Source organism: Felis catus, chromosome C1 (assembly GCF_018350175.1).
Source record: "Felis catus isolate Fca126 chromosome C1, F.catus_Fca126_mat1.0, whole genome shotgun sequence".
NCBI lineage: Eukaryota > Metazoa > Chordata > Mammalia > Carnivora > Felidae > Felis > Felis catus.
This window is the reverse complement of record NC_058375.1, coordinates 127,780,352-127,805,351: the sequence shown is the minus strand read 5'-3', so window position 1 is coordinate 127,805,351 and position 25,000 is coordinate 127,780,352. Positions and strand designations below refer to the sequence as shown.

The window sequence follows — 25,000 nt, the reverse complement described above, 5'->3', positions numbered from 1 at the left end:
CAATAATTATTTGTTGAATGAGTTGATGCAACGTCCCAAATAAGAGCAACAGATGAGCACCCAGCTAAGTATGTTACAAAGCTGAGTTTTGCCCTTGGGCTTTCTCAGATGAGATGGTACAGGAGCACCTACCCGAGCATCCCTAGACTCTCAGTTCGGGCCTCACTTAGTGCAAATCTAGAAGAGCAATATTGAATGGTCTGTCAAATTAAAATTTCAATATAAAAGAGCATCTTTCTCTCTCTCTGTCTCTCTCTAATGAACATCTCTTCTTACTGGTCATGCCCCTCACTTTCACAGTATCCCATTGAGTGAGTCCATTTTTTTGCTCTGGGTGTAAACCAGGTACCCAGCTGAATGGCAGCATTCAGAGTTGTCAACATGAGTAATCAACGCACAGGGTGATCTTTATTGGGGAGTCAAAAGAAACCATTGTCATCTAGTGCTATCTAGCAACTTTATCAGAGGGTCTAATGCCTAGAGATAATCAAATGTCTACAATAGATCACAACGTAGAGCAGCTCACTCAACATACTCTGCACAAGCCCCCCACCCATCCATGGGCATTGACAAAGGAATTTTTTCAATGAGTGATTTTCCTGAGGGTTTCCAGGGAAAGAACTTTCTCAAAAGTGATGGAATGTTCTTCAAAAGCACAGTGGGAAAATCCCTTTGAAGACTAGTACACCCCTGACAGGTTACCTCCTTATGTTTCCCTTTGATGACTCTGAGAGGCCTTTAAGTTATAAACAAGTGTCCTGGGGTGCCTGGGTGGCTCAGTAGGTTGAGCATCTGACTCTTCATTTCAGCTCAGGTCACGACCCCAGAGTTGTAGGAGTGAGCCCTGCAACAGGTTCTGCACTGAGCATGGAGCCTGCTTGGGATTTTCTCTCTCTCTCCTTCTGCCCTTCTCCCCCAACCCCAAAAAATAAAAATAAGAAAACAAGTGTTCTGACATGGTGATTTCCAGTACATACTGGGCAGGAGCTCTTTGAATATGAAAACTATAGAAAATTTAAAACTTAATTGGTTATAGAATGGTTTTGCAATGTGACAATCACTGACATTGGGGTTATATATTTTACTTAAAAGTGTGTACTATACATTAATGAAATGTTCAAAGTACTTGGATTGATTCTTTAAAAAAAAAAAAAAGAAAGAAAGAAAAAGTAAAAAAACTGCTGATTTAATTCTCTCTGGGGTATCTCCTAACTGGAGCTCACCATCTGTCTACGAGGTCCACCCCTGCCTCACGGCTCAAAAGAAATCATTGGGCCTGAGCAAAACAGGCTTGGAGTAGATCCTTCCAGGCTGCCTATGAGGAGGCACACACCAAATACTCTGCTTCAAATGAGGTGGAGTCTTCCTCTGGGGTCCACAGAGTTGTTTCTCTACTTGTTTCTGCTGCAGGGGACTGCACCATCAGGAATGGCTGTGTCCTCTCCATCTCCCTGACTCACCCAGGGCTACTCAGAGGATCTAGGGGTTCTGACAGCAAAACTTGCGTGAGGGTAAATCCACTATTAGCCACTATTTACCCTTTGTTATCACAAAAGAATGACTTGGAAGGACTCATGAGGTGACAAAAACCTCGTGGCTAAAGCGCAGGCATGAAACCCTCATACACACCGCCACCACAGATTCAAGCTGCGGGTGAACTTGTGGTGAGACTTGTGGTCTCAGACTTCTGCTCCAATAAAAACAAGTCTGTCCCAGTCATTTGCAAAGTGGGCATGCCAGATACTTTATTATCTGGTCCAGCGTTACTCCTGGGACACGACACACAAATGGTCAGCCTAAAAGGACATCCAGGCACAGACTGGGAACGTCTGTCCTGCTGAATGGCCGATGTTGCCAGCTGGCCTGGGGTTCTCACTCAGCTTTAGCCAGAGACAAAACTAGGCAGTACTGAGGTGCTGCCATTTATATGACCTCCCCTCATGCTTAAGGTGCTTCAGTTAAGGCATCACATGGCACTACTGTGAAATTGAGCTGAGGACAGCTCCAGTCATGATCCCTGAGATCACAGGCCCTTTGTCACTCAAGACACTTATGCCAACAACAATGCAACATCTGTGCATTGATGGATAGTGAAGACATCCCTCCTGGGGAGAGATGACAACTGATCATTTGAATGATCTCCTTTCCAGCCTTCCTCTTCCTATCAGAGTGCCACAAAGAGGAGAGCCCACTAATGGTTTAGGGGCACCACAGTTCCTGCTGTTTCCACGGCAGTATAATACAGATTCAACTTCAAAGCAAGAGTACCCCTTGCTGGTGAATGTTGGCGAAGCAGAGGAAGCAAAGAAGGAACCAGAGAGATGGTTGTGTAAGATGGGGGGCTCCGGCTGAATTAGCCATGTGTCACAGTGACTTACAGTGGAGCTCTTCTTGGATCAGTTTCACACTAATAATGATTTATTTATGGAAGACTCCACAGTGCCTGCCTGTTTTATTGCTACACAACACAGCAAGAAGATCCTTAGAATATTTCTTAGAAGACAGAAGATGTTCCTCCACATCTGAGATACTAAAAATCTGAGATGTCCAGGTTTCCTTCCCACAGGGGCCTGGACTCAGGTCATGGACTGTAGTGGGCCTGCCTTACCACCAGAGGGTGCCCTGTGGTCACTTTTTCCTCTCCCTCTCAGCTCTAGGTTAGGTTGGATGACCCTCTTGAGTTTGGGGAGAACCAAGTGTCAAGTGCATCACAGAAATTAATACAAAGGGTTTTTTGCTCCTGTTGTTGTTGTTCCTAGGAATGCCTCCCGGGATGATGTCAGTCAGACTTTCACCATACACAGTCATTCTGTTCTGGGCAATGTCCTTGGACCCACACTATTATGAATCCTAAGCAAGTAATAGTTCTCTGAACACTGTGTTTTCATTACAGCAGCTGTTCATGTTTCCAAAGTACTTATTTCAAAACAATACAATATTTAAATATCTGTGATTCCAGGATGCATGGCACAAGGGGAGAAAAGAGAATCTCTCACCAGCCCATCAGGGTTCATCAGTCTAACAAGACATGGCCCACCATTGCTATGAGTTTCCCATATGGGTTTGGAACGGGGGAACCCATTTCAAAGGTCCAATTCCCACCAATACCTTATCTGCTCTTCTATCACTGGCCTTCCCAGCCACCTTCTTCCAATGGACAGATAATGGTGATTAACTTCCTAGGACACACAAAGCTTCAACTGCATTAACGGAATCAACAGGTTTGGCCATTCCTGTGACAAAAAGATAAATTTACAAGCTGGATGGCTATAGTTCATACGGCCTATAGCCATGGACCTGAATTTTCTCTGTGTAAAATGTACTGGTTCATCAGAAAGTGTGACTGTTCCCCTTCACTTCCCAGCCATCCTTGTCTTCTCTGACCCCTCTCCAAAGCCCCCCAAATCACAATACCATCCACTTAGTGTGTTCATATGTACTCCTTTCTAATTTTTCCCACATTTTCACTGCATTATCTCACTGGCATCTCGTAACACAAGGTTGAGGTGAAGAGAGAAGGTATTGATGAACTTTTCCAATTCTGGCAAGCAAAATCTGTTGGTCTGCTCCATGTTTCCATATGTTGCATAGCCCTTTATTATAAGTATCTTTGCTCTTTTAGAACTTCTCCTTTATCAAGTTCTACCATTGTGTGCTCCCCTAAGGCAATGACCAGATCTATCTAACCATCTTTATATGCCCACCCAAAGCTTTGCAAAATTCTTGACATACAGTAAGAATTTAGTTAATTGTCTGTTCATTTAAATTACTATACCCATTTGATAAATAAGGTAATCAAGTCAACCAGAGGGGCTAAGTGACACCACTGCCCAGACTGAGTAATGGAATGGTCCAACTCAGGGAATAAACAATCAGTGAAGAAATGTGTGTCGGATTCTGACTCTGGAACAAGCACCCCAGTAAATGCAAAACATAAAATAACAAGACATGGTCACATTCCTAGATTCCCATCCAGTGACTGGTGGGGTCCTTTAACTTCTTTGGGTTTCAGTTACACTTTCTTATAGCAGTTTAGAGGATAATATCTATAATGACTCATTTAGCTCTAACACTCTACTACCTTCTCAATATTCTCGCTGGGGAGACACTGCATATACTTTTGCAGAGATGTATGACATACAAACCAGCATACATGTGTCACAAGAGAGTAACAAAAAAACGCCATATTGCCACATGGAGTCAAGGTCGAGAGAACAGTTCAGACGCATGTTGAGAAAAGTGCGGAGAAGAGCACTTGGAGAGTGGAAAAGGTAAGAAGCTCTATCAAAGTGGGGCTAGAGCTGAGGCCAGAGCTGAAATTTACACAGGCAGGGGTAATTGAAGGAGGGAGGCCAATGCAATGGCGTGGGGGAAGCACAAAGTAAGCATTCAGAAGCAGGGGAACAGCTTTTCCCATGGTCAAAGAGAGGGGCTTTCCCTTCGTGAAAGACAGGTTTGTGTTTAAAAAATAAATACATAAGCCTGTCTCTACTTCAGCCAGTGTCTTTTCCTGTCTTATCGGAACTCATGCCCATTTCACCTCTTCTTGCTGTCAAACCCCCCAATCTAATTAGGCTTCACCCTACTGTTCAGTCTCATGGTATTCTGAACTTTTACTGCATGGCAAAAGTCTTAATTACACATGTATGCAGGCTATTATTTATCCCCTACGAGACCACAAGGCCTTGGAGAGCAAGATTTGTATGCTTTGCTGAATTCATCACACCTAGATTACAATACATGTTCAGTAAATGTACACTGAATTCATAAATGAAAATCGGCAAAATTTGGAAAGCGGCTCCATGTAACATCAGGGCTACTTTCCAGGTCCCAGTCGCTGGTGCTGCCTCAGCAGCTGATCCCAAAGTCAACTGAGGACATACATGACAGGTGCAGAGGCGGCCCAGGCGGCAAATCTGGACCTGTGCCTTGGGTTTGAGAAATATCACTGCCTAGTTTCATCAGCTGCCCCGCCTTTAGTGTGCTATACCACATCCCCTCCCCATTTCCTCTCAGTCAAAACGGAAGATACACTCCTTTCCAAATGCACTTCTCCTGATGAACTTCAGATCCCCTCCCAGCCTCCCCAAACTCACCAGTTCAGGCATCTTGCCTCAGACTCAGTCTCATAACGAATGACTTTGTCCGCATCTAAAGCTATTATAGAGCAGAGTCATCTGACCCATGCCCCCACCTGCAGGTCCCTCAGGCTATTTCTGTTCTTAAAAAACTGAAGGAACTCAGACTCAGAAAGAATAGGTGACTCCATGAAGGTCACACAGCTAAGAATCCATGCAAGGGAATCTAAAGAGAAAAACTCTTTATCGTAACATTAGTGAATATTCAGTGCTTGCCATAAACCAGGAATTCTGCTAAATGCTTTCTTGCATTATCCCTGTTAATCCTCTGAAGAGTCTGGCTTGTGACAGGTATATTAATAATCCCATTTTACAGTCAGACCTGAGTCACAGATTAGTTACCTAAATAGCCCAAAGTCCTTCAGCTTAAGGAAGAAGATGTAGATTCTAACTCAGGACCAAATCGGACCCCATGGCCTGAACTCATTCCCCTATGTAGTCATCACTCTGATAATGAGATGGATTTTTCCCTCTCCCATACTCTCACTCGATTATAAACTTGCTCAGCAATCAGGCCATACTGTGGGAGAACTGACCCATGGTTCGTGAAAGTATTTCAGAGTAGGACTCCCCCATAGCAATCTTTCTTCAGAAAAATTAAAACCTCAGTCTCCAGTTTCCCACGCTCAACCTCCCTACTTCTCCACGTACCCCTTCTTTCTTGCTTTCCAATCCTCAACAAAGCAGGGCCCTCCATACCTCCACAACAGCATCCACCCAGGCCTCCCCTTCTTCCTCCCAGTTACTTCACCACCAAACTTTCCCAGGAGGAGTGCATCAAACAAACCCAGTGACTGTGGCTAGCATGCACCTACCACATATTGGGGAATACCTTTAAAATTCAAGCACATCCTATCTCAGCCAAATCATCCAGGCCCAGTTTCATCAATTCTGTCATAAAGGCTTGTGTTTGGGTCTCAGAGGTGGTCATCTGATGCAGCTGCTCTAGGCCAGCATTTCTGCTGCCCTGGTAGTTAACAGAGTTTTTATAGCCCTGGGGGTGCCCTCCAATGGGGGATTGAGTACTCCTATTTAAACACAACCAACTTAACAGGGAGAAGATAGCCCAGAGCACAAAGGCTGTGGGTGTGTTCCTCATTGCCTCTTCCAGCGCTAGCCCTCTGAAACTGAGAGTTGACTACTATATACTGAGTGCACACTGTGTGCCTTACCTACCTTTTTTATAAGTTTATTTAAGAGACAGAGCGCGCGCATAGGGGAGGGGGAGATAGAGGGAGGGGGAAGAGAGAGAAAGAGAATCCCAAGCAGGCTCCACTAACAGTGCAAAGCCCAACATAGGGCTCAATGGTGAGATCATGACCCAAGCAGAAATCAAGAGTCAGAAGCTTAACGGACTGAGCCACCCAGGAGGCCCTACCATTATTCATTTGATCCTTAAAACCACTGTATGAAGTAGGTTTCACTGCTCCAAATCTACCAGTGAAGAAAATGAGATACAGAGAGATCAAATAACTTCCCACAAGGTATAAAGGATTCAGGGGCCAGCTCTGCCTGACCCCAAAGCTTTGAGTATTTACCACCACACTCAGCTCCCTCACCCACCCTCCCTGTAAGGCTTAAGATTTTACAAAGCAAAATCTAGCTCTTACCTTCCCAGACAATGCCTGCTAGAAGATCAGTCAGAGGAGCTGTGTGTAGTCAGCAGATAGTAGAGACGGCATATGACATACAAGCAGACATTTGTATTCTTACCTGCCATTAGAGTACTGCTCCCAGCTCTGACATGTCTTACTGCATAATTGCGCCCACAAATCCAGTGTGATTTGCTGTTCTGCTTATTTATTCTTTGCATTAGAATTGTTTGGATTCGTTGGACCAACGAAACTTATAAATGGCAAATTAAACAAGAAAGGGATGTGCTGAATGCAAGCAATATTGGTCAGACTGAGACAACGTAGAGCACCAAACAGGTCTTTTAATATATGGCCTCAAATTCCGAGACTATTGACAATTTTTGCGAAAGCCTTTTAATAATCGTTTATCTGCTTTGGCTTTTCAACTGCACCGACTTTGGGTGGTGAAATCACAGCATGTTATTTTAATCCCTTTCTAATGGACTAGAGTTCAATTCAAATAACCACGTCTTCTGAGTGCTGGTGGTAAGAGGCAGGAAGAGCTGAGAGGCAGGTCTCAAGGCCACACAGATCCTGAAAAGCCTAAGATGCACTCCCCATCTGAAAACTACCAAGGCTTTGGGGCCTGCTGCTCTTATCTCTAAACCAGGACTCCTAAAATCCAGTCCCCAGACCAGCAGCACCAGCAGCACCTAGGAAATTGTTAGAAATGCAAATTCTTGGGCCCTTTACAACCAATGCCTATATCAACATCACATGAAACAGGGCTTGCCCATAATAGTCACTCAGTAAATATTTGTGGTTTGTTGGGTAAATAATGCAGAGAGAGGGAATGGAGAGGAATGAGTATAATGGAGAACCAAGTGGCTGCTGAGTATCGTCTACTTCACATCTGTCCAAGGGTGCTTCTATTCCCCAAGACAGCGGTGTTCTAAATGGAGCCTGCCTCAGAATCATCTAAAAACAGATTTCTAGGCTGCACCCCAGAGCTTCTGATTCAGCAGGGGGCCAAGAACATGAATGTTACCAAGTTTCCCCAGTGTTGCTGATGCAGCTGGCACAGGGACCACACTTTGGGAAGCTCTGCCCCAGAAGTGAGACCTATCTGTCTCCATTTTCAGCCTCCCTTTCTGGCCTTGAGTAGTACACTTCTTTGTAAAGCCTTTTCTCTAGACTTCTCAAACCTTCGCTCAAAACACTGCCTAAGGGCTGGTCCAAAAATAACTAAAACCAAAACAATGAATTCCTTTCTCTTTAAAGGAACAGGCAACAATCTACCTTAATAAGACAACAGGTACTTTCTTCATTCAGGAAACAGAAAAGCAGGGATTGGCACAGTTATTAGAAACCAGTGGTCAATTTTTCTACCAGGCAGGTAGAGAACATGCATTCTGAGTGTGTAATTCCTTTTCAGAAAGGAAAGTTGCTCCAAAGTTGCTGGTAGCCTTTAGAGTTTGCCCAGCCACGAGATGGCAGCACTAAGTTGGTGTTTGCATGAAATGTAATGCTGGACCCCCAGAGCGCCTGTCCTTCCTCTCAGATTGACTATCCAGAGCAAGGCAATAAGCAATGGATTAATACATTTGATGGAACAAACATTGGCTATAGCTTTCCCTCCCAGGAAACGTAGCATTTAAGAAATTTGTTCAGCAAATGCCGACCATGGAACACAGATCCAAAATGGGTTTGCATGCATTCCACTCAGTCCCTAAAGATGGAGTTTCAACTTCTCATACTCAAATTAGGAAACACAGAGTTGTTAATCGATCATACTGCACCAATGGAAGACAATGGGTAGAATGATAAATCTGTGGACACGCCCCCCCCCCATAAAGTCTGGGATTGTAGCCATCTTAGTTATAAGGCAACTGATGGTGACCTGAAATTAAAATATCAACTCAATATAGATTAAAGACCTAAATGTGATATCTGAAAAACATAAAACTCCTAAAAGAACACTTGGGCAGTGAACTCTCAGACATGAGTCTTTGCAAGATATTTTGGGATCTGTCTCCTGAAGCAAGTACAAAAAGCAAAAATAAATAATTGGGACTACATCAAACTAAAAAGTTTTTGCACAGTGAAGGAAATCACCAACAAAATGAAAAGGCAACCTATTAAATGGGAGAATATTTCTGCAAATCATACATCCAATAGAGAGTTAATATCCAAAATATATTGAAAAACTCATACAACACCAAAAAAAAAAAATCCAAATAAAACATGGGCAGAGAACCTGAATAGACATTTTTCCAAAGAAGACAAACAGATGGTCAACAGACACATGAAAGATGCTCAACATCATTAATCATCAGGGAAATGCAAATCAAAACCACAATGAGATACCACTTTACACCTGTCAGAATGGCTAGAATCAAAAAGACAAGAAATAAGTGTTGGCGAGGATGAACAGAAAAGGGAACCCTGGTGTACTGTTGGTGGGAATGTAACTTGGTGCAGCCACTATAGAAACCAGTATGGAGGTTCCTCATTTAATAAATAGAACTACCATGCAATCCAGCAATTCCACTTCTGGGTACTTATCCAAAGAAAACAAAAACACTAATTCAACAGGATATATGCACCTCCATGTCTGTTGCAGCATTATTTATAACAGCCAAGATATGGAAGCAATCTATGTACTGATGGATGAACAAAGACAATGTAACAAACATGTGCATGCGTGTGCACACGTGCGTGTGCACGCACACACACACACACACACACACAGGAATATTACTCATCCATTTAAAAAATGAGATCTTGCCATTTGCAACAACATGGATGGTCCTAGAGGGTTTTATGCCAAGTGAAATAAGTCAGACAGAGAAAGACAAATACCATATGATTTCACTTATATGTAGAACCTAAAATATCAAAACAAACAAAACAGAAACAGACTCATAAATACAGAGAACTGGTGGTAGCCAGAGGGGATGGGAGGGAAGCAGAGATATATGAAATAGGTGAAGGAGATTAAGAGGTACAAACTTTCAGTGATAAAATAAATAATAAATAAGTCACAGGAATGTAAAATACAGCACAGGGAATACAGTCAACAATAATATAATTGTGTATAATGATAGATTATAACTAGACTTATTGTTGTATCACTTTGTAATATATAGAAATTCTGAACCACTATGTGGCACACCTAAAACTAATATGATATGTCAACTATACGTTTTAAAAAAGATAAACATTGAAAGATGCATTCAAAATTTTAAATCCTTAAACAAACAGAACCCCATCCCCAAATCCATTCTCTCATGGTTTGCCAAAGTGTGGTATATTATAAATAACAAGCATTATTCTTCCACATCAAACATGGAGATTCATGGTTTGTGAGCTATTAGGCTACTTTGTAATAAGTATCTATAAAACAAAGAGATTCCCAGCATATCCAGAATGTATGGTGGTCACAATGAGAGTAAAACTGTTCAGAAAATGCAATTCTTTCTTCTCTGCTCAATCTCCCACCACTGTCACCTTTTCCACAGGCTTGGTCTGAATTTAAACCTATTTGGGAGGAAGATTTTGCTTCACCAGTATGCTTTTCACCCAAATGTCTCAGAAACAGTCACTCATGCTTCTCATAATTCTAATGAAAATGTGTTTTTGTGCTGGAAATACCTGGATAAGTCATTCCATTTTCCTTGGCCTTGAAGACAGAACTTGTAAATTCTAGAAGGCTCTTTTCCTCACTAGATCAGTTTACTAGATAGATCAGTTGTTCACTAGATATGGTTGTTCACAGTGGTTTACAAACTTGGCTTATCGTAAGAATAATCTGCAGAGTCTTGTTTGTTTTTTGCTTCATTTTTAAAGTACAGATTCCATGTCACACCCCAGTCTGCTGAGTTAAAATCTTGGGGAGGAGGTGGAGAGCTGAAAAGTTGTGCTGGTGTCTAACATGTACGTAAAAATAGTAACCCAAACGAGGAAGTTTCAATGATCAGTCAGGTTCAGAAAAGTCTGCACTAGGTAACACAGCTTTTGAGGCTTCAGAGCTTATTCTTCTCATAATACTGGCAGTGTCCTGTGGGACCAGTGAGAAGGAAATAGGTTAAATCTACAGGACCCTCTTTCAGAGGAAGAGCAGAAAGAGACTTGCTCAGAGCCTGTGAGTCACTTGCAGAAGGATTCAAGCTTCCGGCAGGTAGGGGACAGGTCCTCTCATTACCCACTTCTAGTTCATCCTCTTCTATCTCAGAATTTCCTCACTTTCCATGGGCTTTGCAGACTCAAGGTTACCAGATCTAGTATTGCATGGCCTATAAAAGCCATGAAATTGCTCTTCCCTATCGTGCTCCTTCAGTAAAGTAGGTCCTCGGGGAGGCCTTGTAATCCATCCCAGAATTCTGGCAAAGCACCATGGAAAGGAAATGAGTGAAAACAAAGACATGAGGAAAGGGTCAAGTTGCTGGGACTCTTTGAACGTGAGAATCAAAGACTCGGGGAGGAGTTCGTCTTGTCTCTGAGGGCACTGGAATTGTCTGAGCAGAGCCCCGAGGCAGCTGGGGTTGAGAGCAAAGCAGCCCTCCACCAGCACTCACGCCCACATAGAACATCTGTTCACACCCATGCTACTGCAGGGAGCTTTTATTTCTATTAAATGGGGGAGGAGGAAGGCATTTGGTTGGGGTGGGCTCAGGAAAAGAGAAGAAAATGGAAGGTTTGTGTTGGCACCTTGCCCCCGCTCAGCCCTGTGGTTTGAGTCTCTGATTACAGAGGTGCTGGTCAGACACTGGACACCTGGCTTTAAGGAGAAGTCTTTATTAAAGTTTTGGAAAAGCAGAGCTGCTCTTGGGTCCAGGTAGCACAAAGTTGGGTGGGAGACCTGTCTTATTTTAAGGTTCAATTAGAAAAGCAGGACCACTGTCAGTGATATGAAATAATCCACAGGAGTTAGATATTACCCAGCTGTGGGAGGGAGTAGGGCATTCTATGCAGGATGGTGTCCCTATGCCTGGTGTTAAACTTGATGTTGCCATAGATCAGCTAGACTAACAGTCAAAGAAAACTGGAGGTGGAAAAGAGCAAGAACAAACTGGAACCCACGAGGGCCCACTGGGATCTACATTGGTCTCCCACCACCACCCATGTCAATGCCCTGGGCGATGTGCAGGAGACATGCATTATGTACCTGGCCAAGGACTTGCAGAAGCAGCAGATCTGGTGGGACTGGCAAATCAGTGACTAATGGGGGCAAAGTGCCACTCTGCTGTACAGACCATCAGAGTGAAAAAACAGGGGTGCTGCTTCACTCCTGCCTTCCAGATCTCACACAAAATAGCTCTTGTGAGCAAGGCTAATCTGTGCCTATACAGAGAAGAGAACTCTGACAGGAAATTCTTGCTTAGATAAGCTGACACAACGCAGATGCATGGCAAGATTTTCTCCCTGCTCCAGCAGCGGAGACTGGTAGTTTTGGGTACAACTAGCATTTCGTTAAGCTTAGTGAGGACTCTGGGTCCTCCCAGTGGACATAACTCCAAAACAGGTACTGGAAAATGAATGCAGCTGCTTAGGTCAGCTTGTTGCAGAGTAGATGTCCAAAAGTGCATCTTGGGAAGGAAAAGAAGAACACGGCAGACTATTTTATGAGCATACATATATGAAAGCCCATTTAGAGATTCCCCCCCAAATAAGTGGGGGACATTTTGGGCAAGTAGGGGGGTCAGGGAGTCATACCATTGCAATTTGCACACAAATGGAGACACCAACCCCTGTTGTATTCAAGGATGGGGACGCCTGGACTAGCTGGTTACACAAGTCAGTGGTATCTGATAATGAGAATTCCATAAACTCATGAGCTGGAATGGAATCTGAGCCACTATCTTCCTTTCTTCTCCATGAGCATCTTATGTTTCGGTCATGACACTCTACTTGCAGGAGGTCTCTAAACATATCACACACTTACCTGCTTTAGAACATTTGCATTTGGTGTAGCTTCAGCATGAAGACCTCTCTACTTCCCTGCCCTTCCTCACCCCTTAAGAACACAGACTCAAATTCAAATCTCAGGCTAAGCACCCCTCTTTCTCGATTTTCAGGTAGTATCAGTTAAATGACCCTCCCATGTACCATCTGCTGATAGCAGCCTGAACTTCCAAGGCACTCAGAATATACTGTACATATTTAAAGTGAACAATTTGATAAGTTTTGACATAGATATACACCCATGAAAGTACCACCATAATCAAGACCATAAACAAATTCATCACCTCTAAAAGTTTCTGAATGATACTTTGCAGTTTTTTTTTTTCCCCTCACCTCCCTCAACTCCATCCCCAGGCAATCATTGATCTGGCAATCACTGTTTTCTATCACTACAGATTAGTCTGAATTTTCTAAAGTTTTATTTAATGGAATCATATAACACATACTCTTTTTTGTCTGTCTCCTTTCATATTCAGCATAATAATTCAAGATTTATTCTTCCCGTGTGCATCAGGAGTACAATCGTTTTTATGGCAGAGTACTATTCCATTGTGTGGATGTACCACAGTTGGTTTATCCATTCACCTGCTAATTGGATAGCTGGGTTGTTTCCAGTTTTGAGACTATAACAAATAAATCTTCTATGAACATTCATGTACAAATCTCTTTATGTACATATATTTCCTTTTCTCTTGGGTAAATACCTAGGAGTAAAGTGGCCACGTATATAGTAGGAATGTGTGTAATTTTTAAGAAACTTTTAAAATGTTTTCCAAAATAGTTGTACCATTTTACATTCCTACCAGCAGTGTCATTAATAGGGTCATTCTTTTTCATTGTAACCATTCTAATAAGTCTTCAGTGATACTTTATCGTGCTTTTGGTTTGGATTTTCCTAATAACAAACGATATTAAGCATCTTTTGAGATGGTTTTGTGCCATTCATATATCTTCTCTGGTGAAACGTCTCTTCAAATCTTCTGCCATTTTTTTTTTAAGTTTATTTATTTTTGGAGAGAGAGAGAAAGAGAGAGAGAGGATGAGCATGCTGGAGGGACAGAGAGGGAGGGACAGAGAGAGAATCCAAGCAGGCTCCACACCGTCATCAATAGCTTAATTAGGGGCTAAAAATCACCAACTGTGAGATGATGACCTGAGCCAAGATCAAGAGTTGGATGCTTAACCAACTGAGCCACCCAGGTGCCCCACCCATTTTTTAAATTGAATTACTTGTTTCTTAAGTTTTGAGTGTTCTTTATGTATTTTTGACACAAGTCCTTTATCAGGTACAAAATATTTTCCCCAGTCTGTGGTTTGTCTTCTTATTCTCATAACAGTGTCTTTTGAAGAGCAAAAGTTTTAATTTTGATGAAGACTAATTCACAAATTTATAAAGTTAACTACATCATTCCTTTAATCCTCCAGTGATCTATTCATCTCCAATGATCTGTAAATTCTTTGAGGGCAAAGACTAACGTCTTCTATCTCTAGCTTCCTAGCACCATGACAATGATTACCACTTAGGAGACACTGAAATCGTAGTTCTTAGGGCTACATTATGGCTCCTGGCTATTATGGGAGAGCCTCTGAGCTTCCTGGCATCTATATTTAACAACCATTCCTTTTCACAAAAATAGAAGGTTTTAATCAACAGGACCATTTTTTCTAAGCAAGGAATTCCCTAGTAAGGCCTCTGTACATTTCCATGTATGTCGTCTGTCTACTGGAATGAATGACAGAAAATGAGAATGAATAACAGAAAATTCCTCTCCTGAAGGTCCTTCATTTGGGAATTCTGCTAGCATGCTCTTCTGATCTGGGAGAGCTCTTTGTTTCTGGAATAAGTAAAGAAAAATCTCCTAACAGTCTCCCAATGGGCAGAAGTCAAAGGAGACTTCACCAGGAAAGCAGGTCAAGTCAATTTCACCATGGACCTGCTACTTTTGCTCCAGGAGAAGAATTTTATGAAAGTGATAAAACACATGCTCCATGTATAAAAACCACAACCTGGAGGTTCCCTCCAACAGTCCCACAATGGCTGTCAGCCCTAACCAAGGTCTCCCTCAACCTGGCTGTGGCATTGGCTCTTTCAGGCTAACAGCAATGAAGGACCTATGAAAATATTATTGGGATGTTGAATTCAAGAGAAAACAACAGATCAAACATTTTAACAAGCATTTGTCTCATGGTGCCCTGAAACTTCCATCTTTCACAATTAAAGACAAAGCACGTGGTCTGGTTCTAGAAATGTAAGACTAAGATAACAACAATAGCAATAATAAAACCTCTTGCTTCAAAAACCAAGGACTGCAGATAAAACGTAATTTTAAAATAGTTTGAAGATCTGATAAGACATACAAAAGTAGAAATTTCTAGGTGCCAAAAAGGATCATGAAACAATGTGATAGCTTAGAAGCTGGTAATGGTATGATTACCATTACATAATGGCTTGAGTTTTAACACAAGAGACATAATGTTGGACCCAATGCAAGGTAAAGAGTTAGAAGCAAGAATTCTCAAATTGGAACTCTCAAAAAATAATATCCTCTCTAAAAAGATAAACTACAACAAAATTATTTATCAGGATAGATAAACAAGAAGTCTTGCCTGCCTCTGAATTCTAGATGAGCAAAAACATCTCCTTTGGGAATTAGAAATCTCACACAGACCTGGGGTTCAAATTTATCCACATTTTTCTAGGAACTCCTCAGTGCTTGGGCCAGTGATAACTCTGAGGCTCCTGCTAAAAGAATAACCGTTAATGCCACAAGGAATTTACGGAAGGGAAAAGGTTAACTGAAGATAAACTCCCTATTAAAAATTTCAAAATCCACAAGGAGAAATCTACCATAAACAAAAGGCAGAAAACACCATAAATACAAGATCAGACTTTTAAGAACATGAGGTAATAGAATTATAATCTGAAAAATTTTTAATAAAACTATGTAGTATTTAAAATAATTAAATAACTAATTTTTTTTAAGGAACCTTTAGGAAAGTATAAGAGGAAGCCTATAGAAGTTTTAAAGAGTGTGACTGACAAGCTTGATCTAATAGATAACTATAAATCCCTATACCTAAGAATTAAAGAATACACAGTATTAGGACTCACAGTCATCTTAAGAATGCCAAAGAACAGGGGCACCTGGGTGGCTTACTCAGTTAAGTGTCCAACTCTTGATTTCAGCTCAGATCATGAACCCATGATTCATGAGTTCAATACTCATGTCAGGCTCTTCAGTGACTGTGGGGAGCCTGCTTAGGATTCTCTCCCCCGCCCCTTCCCCACTTGTGCATGCACTCTCTCTATATATATCTCTGTCTCTGTCTCTCTCTCTCAAAATAAATGAATACACTTAAAAAATATATAAACAATAAATATCACATAACCATGCTCTCATTTCATAATACAACAAAAATAAAAATCTCTAACAAAAAAGATAACCCTTGAAACTCTTACGTGTTTGGAAATAATTCATAGGTCAATAAAAATTTTTAATCAATAGTAGAAAATACTTTGCACTGCAAGTAAATGAAAATACCACATACCAAAATGTGGGGAATGCAATTCAGGAAGTACTTAAAGAAAATTTTATATAACATACTTGTTAGAATTTTAAAAAGCTAAGCATCCAACTCAAAGTTGGGAAAAGAATGACAGAATAAACTCCCTCCCACCAAAAGCTGGATTAGATAATACAAAATTTTGAGATCAGTAGAAAAATAAAATAAAAAAGAAACAATAGAAAAATCAATAAAACAAGTTATTACTTGAAAAAAATGACTAAGTAAAATAAACTTCTGACAAAACTTGTCAAGACTGATTGATTTAAAAATTACACACATTCCAGGGCTCCTGGGTGGCTGAGTCCATTAGGCTTCTGACTCTTGATTTCTACTCAGGTCATGATCTCATAGTTCTGAGCTTGAGTCCTGCATCAGGCTGTCTGCTGTCAGCACAGAGCCCACTTTGGATCCTCTGTCCCTCCCCCCCTCTGCCCCTCCCATCTCCCTCCCTCAAAAATAAATATTTTTTTTAATTATATACATGCCTATAAGCCACCAAAAAAGAAATGGAGAAAGGAAGCTAATCACATTGCAGTGGAGATTTTCAGAATCATAAGAAAATACTATGAACAACAATACTATGAACAATATTTGAATATTCAGATTAAAGTTATAATATTTTAGAAAAATATAATTTACCAAAACCACCCAAGAAAATATAAAATTTGAATAGCCCTATAATCAGTAGATAAAATGAATAGTTTAAAATTAATTCACACACAAGTACATCTGCACACAGTCACACACATACACAAATATACCCACAAAAAAACCCAACCTCAAATTATTCCTTGGGTAAGTTCTACCAAACATTGCAGGAACAGATATTTTCAATCTTAATGAAATTGTTTCAGAAAACAAAAAAAGAGGAAATGCTCCCCACTCATTTTATGAGAGTGACATATCCTTAGATAACCCAGACAGGATAGTGTGAGAATTAAAAACCATAGGGCAATCTCACAAATATAGGCACACAGAATTTTTATAAACAGATTAACAAATTAAGCTTAGCAATGTACCACAATTTCTTCACTGTGGGTTTCATCTTAGCAAGGTCTAATGTTAGAAAATCTATTCATATAATCCACCTAATAATAAACTAAATAAGAAAAAGAAAAGTGTATAGAAACAAAAAAGACCTATGATAAAATAAACTCTCATTTTGAGGTAAAATTCTTAGTAGAAATAAAAGGGATTTCGGAGCGCCTGGGTGGCTCAGTCGGTTAAGCAGCCGACTTCGGCTCAGGTCATGATCTCGCGGTCCATGAGTTCGAGCCCCACGTCAGGCTCTGTGCTGACAGCTCAGAGCCTGGAGCCTGCTTCAGATTCTGTGTCTCCCTCTCTCTGACCCTCCCCCGTTCATGCTCTGTCTCTCTCTGTCTCAAAAATAAATAAACATTAAAAAAAATTTTTTTAGAAATAAAAGGGATTTCTTTTTAACTGCATAAAGAATTGTCTATCAAAAACATACAGCAAATAAAAATAGTGAAAAATTAGAATTTCTCCCTTAAAATAAGGAAAATATAAGGATATCAGCTATTACTGCTTCTATACAAACTTGTATTGTCAATGTTAATGCAGTGAGACTAGAAAAAAAATGATATAATTGGAAAGAAAGAAAAAATAATAATTCACAGATAATGCTACCAACACAGAGAAGTCAAAAACATCTACAGTCAAACTGACAGAACTAATAAAAACATTCAATAAAGTTGCTGGTACACAAACAATACCTAGTTCTTACACACTAGCAACCAACATATAAAAAATGTGATTTTAAGAAACATACCAATACCAACAAACATTATAAATAACATAGAAATACACTTAACACATGATGTGAAAACTTTTATGGATAAAATTATGTTTTAAAATTTTAGGAATATATTTAAAGACACTAAATGGAGAGATATACCACTTTATTATTTGGGATATGGATTATGACTGAGCATAACAGAAATGCAAAATAACAGTAGTTTAAACTATTAGCCTCTCTCTCTCCTGCAACTGCTCTCCCCATTCCTGGTCTCTCTCCCATCTCTCCCCACTTCTCCCTCCCCCTCCTCAAACCCTCCTCCTTCTGTCCCTTCCACCCCTCTCCCTCCTCCTCTCAACCCCATTCCTGTCCCTGACCCCTGCTCCACTCTCAGTAATAATTTGGAGGTAGGCAATTCAGACCTGAGGAAATTAATGATATTTTCCATATTTTCAGGAATCAATTTTTCCAAATTAATCTATGAACTCAAGTTCTGTTATATATCCCAATGAATTTTTGGGTGGGATAAGCTCATGATAAAATTTATGTGAAAGAGTGAAGGGCCAAGAATAGCAAGACTTTTGAAGAATTAAATGGAAGGGACCATCAACTAATATTGAAACACATGATGAAACTAGGGATTTGAATAGACATTTCTCCAAAGAAGATGTGCATATGACCAATAATCACATGAAAAGTTTCTCAGCATCATTAGTCATTAGAAAATACCAATCAAAACCACAATGAGACACAATTTCATGCTCTGTAGGATGACAATAATCAGCAAGCGTTGGTGAGGATGGAGGGAAATTGGAACCCTCACACATTACTGGTGGAAATGTAAAATGGTGTAACTACTCTGGAAAATAGTTCAGTGTTCTTCAAAATGCTAAACATAGAATTCTCCTTTTGTCTGGCAATAGCACTCTCAGGTATATAAAACATGTCCACATAAAAACTTGTACAGGAATGTTCATAGTGGCATTATTTATAAGAGCCAAGAGGTAGAAACAACCCAAATGTTCACCAACTGACAAGTGGATAAACAAAATGTGGTATATCCATACAGTGGGATATTACTCAGCCATAAAAAGAATAGCATACTGAAACATGCTACATCATCAATCAAACTGGAAAAATGCTGCATGAAAGAAGCCAGACTCAAAAGACTACATGTTGTATGACTCCATTTCCATGAAATGTCCAGAATATGCAAATCTATAGAGACAGAAGGTAGATTAGTGGTTGCCAGGGGCTGGGGAGATGGGATGGGAGTGGCTGATAATGGGTACAGGGTTTCTTTTGGGGGGTGACAAATGTATTCAGGAGTTAGGTACTGAAGTTGATTATACAACTTTGGGAACACTAAATTTTACATTCTGGTAAGGCAAATTTTATGGGACATGTATTGTACCTCAATAAAAATATTAATTAGGGGCTCCGTCAGTTAAGCATCTAGCTTCAGCTCAAGTCATGATCTCACAGTTCATGAGTTCAAGCCCCACATCGGACTCTCCACTCTCAGAGCAGAGCCTGCTTCGGATCCTCTGTCTCCCTCTTTCTGTCTGCCTCTCTCCAACTTGCACACTCTCCCTCCCTCCCTCTCTCTCTCTCTCAAAAATAAACACCTAAAAATATATAAATATATGAATTAAAAACTTACAAAGCTATAGTAATTAAAACAACATGGTATTGGTATAGAACTAGATAGCTTGACCAATAGAAATGAATACAAAGCATAAAAGGGATCCATATATATAAAAGTCAGACATATGATACAGGTAACCCTATAAATCAACAGGGAAAGGATGGAGCACTAAAGGAATGATGAAAAAAATAAAAGAAAAATAAAGTTCCTTACACCTTCACAAAAACTAAAATTTTAAATGGATTAACAGCATGTATGTGAAAAACAATACTGTACAACCCTTAAAGGAAACATAGGAAAATATCTTTACTGAATTTGGGACAGAAAAGGATTTCTCAAGTCATGAAAAGAAAAAAAAACAAAAGGAAAAGAAATATGGATCTTCCTCAACTTAAGATGGGGTCCTGACAAACCCACCATATGCTGAAAATATAGTATGTGGAAAATGCATTTATACACCTAATCTACCAAACATTCTCAGAACATTTATAATAGCTTACTGATGGGCACAATCATATAACACAAAGCCATTTTATAATAAAGCGTTGACTCTCTTGTGTAATTAATTGACCTCTGCACTGCAGGGCAGAAACAGGATGGTTGTCCAGATACAGAGCTGTCATAAGTGGGTCAGTTCTTTGACCTCAAGCTGCCACAGCCCAGCATCAGGAGAGAGCATCATATAGCATATGGCTATGCTGGAAAACATCAACACTCAAAATTCGAGGTTCAGTTGCTACTGAATGCAGACTACCTTTGTACCATCATAAAGATGAAAAATTGCTAATCAGGGACTGTCTGTATAATAATTAATTTAAAAACACAAAACAACCATAGTATGACCATTTATAAATATATCAAGTGCAGTTAAAATATAAAGTCATTCATGAGAATAACATACATCAAGTTCAAGTGAGTGGTTACCTTTGGGGAAGGAGGAGAATGGAGAAAAAAGATGGGGTAGGGGCAACAGCTATATAGGAATTTTCTTTTTTTTTTTTTTTAATTTATTTATTTTGAGAGAGACAAAGACAGCATGACCAGGGGAGGGGCAGAGAGAAAGGGATACCAAGAATCCCAAACAGGCTCTGCACTGTTAGTTCAGAGCCTGATGTGGGCCTCCAACTTATGAACCATGAGATCATGACCTGAACCAAGATGGAGAGTTAGATGCTTAATCGACTGAGCCACCCAGGTGCCTCATCCTTTCTCTTTTTTAAGACCTCTTAAAGCAAATGCAACAAAACAATAACCATTCTTAACACTGTTTACCTAATGGACACGTAAGGCTCTGCTATATCATTACCTCTCATTTACTGTATCTTTGAAGTGTTTCATGAATAAGAAAAATTTTTTGTAGGGGACACCTGGGTGACTCAGCTGGTTAAGTGTCTGACTTCAGCTCAGGTCACGATCTCGTAGTTCATGAGTTCGAGCCCCACATCAGGCTCTGTGCTGACAGCTCAGTGCCTGAAGTCTGCTTCGGATTCTGTGTCTCCCTCTCTCTCTGCCCCTGCCCCATTCATGCTCTCTCTCTCTCTCATTCTCTCTCTCAAAGATAAACAAACATTAAAAAGAAGAAGAAAAATTGTTTTACGTATTAACATAGTCTGGCCTAGCAAGCTGAAGACCCCTCAAGTACATCCTACCACCCACCACCCTCCTAGGGTCACCACTTTTGCGGTGGAGGCACAGACTGTTAATCATCTTCCTCAAGTCACTCCACAAACGTGTGCCCCAAGTGGGGCTAAACGTTGGCTACACTACACCACAATCGCCTGCTCCTTCTAGAAACAGCACAAGTCCGCCATTCTGGGCAAGCATTTAAGGTATTTCCACTCTCAAGCATCAGGTGGATTTACTAAAACCAACAAGAAGTCAGGGGAAAAACTTAAATCACTGTCTTTGAAAAGGACTGTTTTCTGCTACTACTGAGAACTTTACTCCACCATAAAATCAATGGGGGAAAAGGGGGTAAGGGCGTGAGAATGAAGTACCTCTACTCCTGTGAAGTGCAGACATCACCCCTGTGCTCAGTGGGGCTGTTTCTCTCCATCCCTGCTCACCTGAGTAGGGACAGATACACAGCCAAAAGCATCATCTGCAGCCGCTAAGTCAGGACAGGGTGAAAGCGCACTTAGACAAGCTCCCCATAAACAGGGGCCCTAAGCAAGGGGCCTGCTAACAAGAAAGAAGGGGGCCATCCAGCACAAGAGAATCAGAGAAACTCCGCCTGCTCAACTCTTCCTCTTTGGCCACAGAACGTGAGGGAGTCAGTTAGGCCCAGAGGTTGAGGGCACAGAATGATGCTAAGCTGGGTTCTAGAGAGCAGACACAACTTTCCCCGAGGCAGCATTTCTTAACCCTAACCACAATTTACAATAACTAGGGAATCAAAAAATACAGATGACCAAGCCCTACTCCCAAAGATTCTGATGTAAATGGTTTGAAGCAGAACCACTGGTATTATTTAGAATCTCACCAAGTAATTCTAAAGCACAGCCTATTTCCTAAGGACTAACAAATAATTTGAGAGGAGTTTTAAGAGGAATGATTCCTGGGGCGCCTGGGTGGCGCAGTCGGTTAAGCGTCCAACTTCAGCCAGGTCACGATCTCGCGGTCCGTGAGTTCGAGCCCCACGTCAGGCTCTGGGCTGATGGCTCAGAGCCTGGAGCCTGTTTCCGATTCTGTGTCTCCCTCTCTCTCTGCCCCTCCCCCATTCATGCTCTGTCTCTCTCTGTCCCAAAAATAAATAAACGTTGAAAAAAAAAAAAAAAAAAAGAGGAATGATTCCTAAGCCCAGACTCTAAACCCAGCTCTCCCACTTAGTAGGTGACCTGGGGCAAGTTACTGTTTGACCCAACCTCAGTTTTCTCCTTTGAACCTGGGGACAGTAACACCTACCCTTCAGTGATGATAGTGATTGGGATAATACAGACAAAATAGAGCTCGCCACTTGGCTGTCATTATTAACAGTCATCTGTGGTCAAATACACACACAATTGTGGTGAGGATTTAGAACCAGAGAGAAGCCAGGATGCCTGGGTGGCTCAGTTGGTTAAACATGCGACTTCTGCACAGGTCATGATCCCATTGTTCTTGGGTTCGAGTCCCGCGTGGGGCTCTCTGCTGACAGCTCAGAGCCTGGAGCCTGCTTCGGATTCTGTGTCTCCCTCTCTCTGCTCCTCCCCCACTTACACTGTCTCTCTCTCTCTCTCTGTCTCTCTCACGCGCGTGCGCTCTTAAAAATAAAAAAAAGAAGAAGCAGCAGCAGCAGCAGCAGCAGCAGCAAAAAGAAGCCATTGCCTTGCATGTCTGTCACTCCCATGTTTGTGAAGGAAGGTGATCACCACAGGGCCTAGCTGGTTCTTTCTGGATCAACCACTGATCTTTGGCTTGAAGGCAAATCCTTAAGCAATTAACTCTGTTATTGAAAGCAATGGAAGAGAGCTAGGAGTAGTGCTCTAGACTGAATGTTTGTGCCCCCCCAAAATTCACATGTTGTAAATTAACCCCCAGTGTGATGGTATTAGGACATAGAACATTTGGGAAGCAATTTCGTCATGAGGGTGGAGCCCTCATGAATGGGATCAGCACCTTTATAAAAGAGCCCCCAGAAAGCTCCATTGCCCCTTCCACTGTGTGAGGACACAGCAAGAAGATGGCTGCCTGTGAACTAGGAAGCAGGCCTATACCAGGCATACATAGGATCTCTGAGGGCCTTGATCTTGGTCCATCCTCCAGAACTATGAGAAATATGTGTCTGTTGTTTATAACCTACCCAGTCAGTGGTATTTTGCTACAGGAGCCTAAATGGGCTAAGACAGGTTAGTAACCAAAAGACTCCCCATTTCAGATTTGAAATGTATCACAGGCTGTGGCAGGTAAAATTGCCCCCCAAAGGTGTCCACATCCTATTGCTCAGAATCCATGAATATGTTAGGTTACATGCTGAAGAGAAATAAGGTTGCAGATGGAATTAAGGTTGCTAATCAGCCGGCCTTGACAGGGTGAGACTGTGCTGTATTTGGGTGGGCCCAATGTAAGAGGGAGGCAGAAGACAGCAAACCAGGGAGATGGTGTCATAAGGACTTGACTCACTGTTAGAAGAAGCAACAGGAAGAAGCTGCAATGAGGCAACAGTGTGGGTAGCCTCAAGAAACTAGAAAAATAAGGGAACCAGAATCTCCCCAAGAGCCTCCAGAAGGAACACAGCCCTGCTGATACCTTGACTGTAGCCCATAGAGACCATATCAGACTTCTGACCTCTAAAATTGTCAGATAATAAATTTGTGTTACTTTAAGCCACGAAGTTTGTGGTAACTTTTTTTTCCAACCTGCATTTCCATTTTAATTTTTTTTTTCTTTTTATGTCTTTTCTTATGGTGCATGTGGGTGGCTCAGTCGGTTAAGCTTCCGACTTTGGCTCAGGTCATGATCTCAAGGTTCATGAGTTTGAGCCCCGCATCAGGCTTTGTGCTGACACCTCAGAGTCTGGAGTCTGCTTCAAATTCTGTCTCTCTCTCTCTCTGCCTCTCCCCTGCTCTCTCCCTCAAAAATAAACATTAAATATATATGTATATACATACATATATATACATACATATATATACATACATATACATATACATATATACATATACATATATATACATACATATATATACATACATATATATACATACATATACATACATATATATATATATATACACACACATATATACATATATGTGTATCTCCATCCATCCATCACTGCGGGTCAGTGCATGGTATCAAAACATCTCCAGGGATTTTGTAGTATCTGACAGTTGATTTCAGCTGGGGGTGCCCATCTTGAGTTTGTGGTAACAGTAGCAATACAAAATCATAGGCCATAAACTTAGATAGCCAGAAGCATTTTAGGCCCTCTCCCTGGGTGCCCTTGGCTAAATTAGATGACTGAGGAGGGGTGGGGGTGGAGGGGACACAGGGAGGCTGCAGGCTGGAGAGAAAATGACCCTAACAACTGGTGCTGAAGACAAAATCCAATTTATTTACTCATTCACTCAAGAACAACTGCTAAGCATCTGCTGTGCTGGACAGTGGGAACACCGGAGGACTAGGGCGTAGTCTCACACTTAGTACCTCACCATCTAGACACAGTAAGCAGGGACAGAAACACATGAGTGAGAAGTGCTGTGGTCTATGTCTGATGTCAGGAAATTGTCACAGTGAAGTGATGTTCTGGCTAAATTTGGAAAAACTAGCAGGTATGTGTGGTGTGAACTACTTTCCAAGAAAAGAGAGAGGTGTGAGCAAACACAGGGCTCTTGTGAAGACAAGCGTCCATAAATCATCCCACATTGCCCCA

The 25,000-nt window shown here is 41.3% G+C and overlaps 1 protein-coding gene across 7 annotated transcripts in view; it reads right to left on the bottom strand.

Annotated features, from left to right (window-relative positions):
* The window catches only part of THSD7B (thrombospondin type 1 domain containing 7B), a 1,583,202-nt gene that overhangs the window by 1,240,200 nt on the left and 318,002 nt on the right, over positions 1-25,000 (bottom strand). Inside the window, exons 1-2 of one of the 7 annotated variants that reach the window (XM_045033718.1) lie at positions 5,097-5,120; positions 3,109-3,233 (exon numbers count right to left, since the gene is read on the bottom strand). The exons of 5 other annotated variants lie outside the window; for them this stretch is intronic. The gene's annotated coding sequence lies outside the window, so the exon portion shown is untranslated. Of the gene's footprint in view, positions 1-3,108; positions 3,234-5,096; positions 5,121-25,000 lie in introns of those variants that run through there. One more of the 7 variants, XM_045033716.1, reaches the window with a different exon arrangement.